The sequence below is a fragment of the Hylobates moloch genome, unplaced genomic scaffold (genome assembly GCF_009828535.3).
Source record: "Hylobates moloch isolate HMO894 unplaced genomic scaffold, HMol_V3 SCAFFOLD_9, whole genome shotgun sequence".
Lineage (NCBI taxonomy): Eukaryota > Metazoa > Chordata > Mammalia > Primates > Hylobatidae > Hylobates > Hylobates moloch.
The window spans coordinates 59,039,565-59,041,086 of NW_026652284.1; the positions used below are offsets into that span (position 1 = coordinate 59,039,565).

Consider the following 1,522-nt stretch of genomic DNA (forward strand, 5'->3'; position numbering starts at 1 on the left):
TCAAATCTCTGTAAAGAGAATGTTTTTCCTCAGGGTAGTAAAGTATGGATTCATACATTTTCTAGAGAAGCAATTACAATCTTCATGCTATATATAGGAAGAAAAATAGCTTTTAATTATGTTTGTCGACTCTTTTATTCAATAAACATTTAGTGACTATTGTGTGACACTGTTTTAGGTGCTAGGGATATAGAAATAAATCAGAAACAATCATTAGCTCTAGAGAACTAAACCTAATGGAACTGGATCGATCACTGGCAACCTTAAAATTACCTCCCTTTGTACTTAAGCTGAAGCTCAACTTCAAACTCTGACATGCTTGGCATCTTGTTGAAAACAAATAATGATCTACCTAGTTTGCCACTGGTAGCACTTTGGCACTATTAATATTAACTATATACTGATGAAATTAACTTTCATAAAGGATTATACAAAAGTTTAGAGGGCAGAAAATATTAATGGATAAACAAGTACTAGCAATAAAAATAGCATCAGCCTTCTGCTTTCACAAAAGCCAAGAAAACCCAGAAAAATTTCGTTCTGAGTATATACAGAACTGCTGGAAAGAGATCATTCTATACATGTAGTACATATGCAAATATCATATGTGAGGAAGTATGAGTTATTACAAAATCATCAATAACTAAGCATACCAAATCAGTCATCAGGTTTCAAAGAATCATAGCCTTCTTTCAAGAGGTCCTGCCAGGTTTTAAGGAAACATGCATTTTCTGTACATTTGAAGACAAGCTGTTCCACTTGAGCTGATACTGCAGATGTGACCTTAAGAAATTTGGTTAATGAAAATGCTGCATGACTGATCTGCATCTCCACTTTCTCCAGCAGGTCTACCATTTGGCCGTTGTTCCTGTTCAGAACTGGCCAGCCCGAACTCACTGGTTGCGTGGGGAAGATGCCAAAAGCTGTATGAAGATGAGGGAGAAAAGGGGGGTTCTGGGGCTGGTGAAGAAACCCACAACTCCTCAAGGTCAGCCATGGGGAAGAGCTAGGAGCTCAGAATCTGACCAGCAAGAGGACATTTTAAAACAGGTTCTTTTTTCTTTCTCTTTTTATCACCTATGATTTCAAGAGTCCAGGTAATACAAGCAAAGTTTTACTCCATAGAGCACAAAATAAAAACAGTTGATCTAAATATTTAAGAGGTATTTTGCCATGCTATTGTTGAGCTGGGGTGAATATATATTTACATTTCTGTATATCTACATGTATATGAAATATTTAGATCTGTTTTCATATATTTGCCTATTTAAAGCTTAATTTTTTTAAAAAAAGTTTTATTATTTTTCCTCTAATTATTGTTAAGGGGAACATTTTAAGAACTAGAAAGTTTTAAAAATATATATTTTTACTTATCTTCTCAAACTTATATTTCTTATAGGGAAAACTAATATAAACTCTTCAAGAAACATCAGGAACTTAAAATTTTATTTTAAACATTAATTCCTTAACTGTGATTCACTTTGGAAACATGCTATTCATGGAAACATGCTGTTTTGAATTT

General features: G+C 33.6%; 1 pseudogene; it reads right to left on the bottom strand.

Annotated features, from left to right (window-relative positions):
• Positions 1-657: 657 nt before the first annotated feature.
• Positions 658-997, bottom strand: LOC116813339 (renal cancer differentiation gene 1 protein-like; annotated as a pseudogene).
• Positions 998-1,522: the final 525 nt, after the last annotated feature.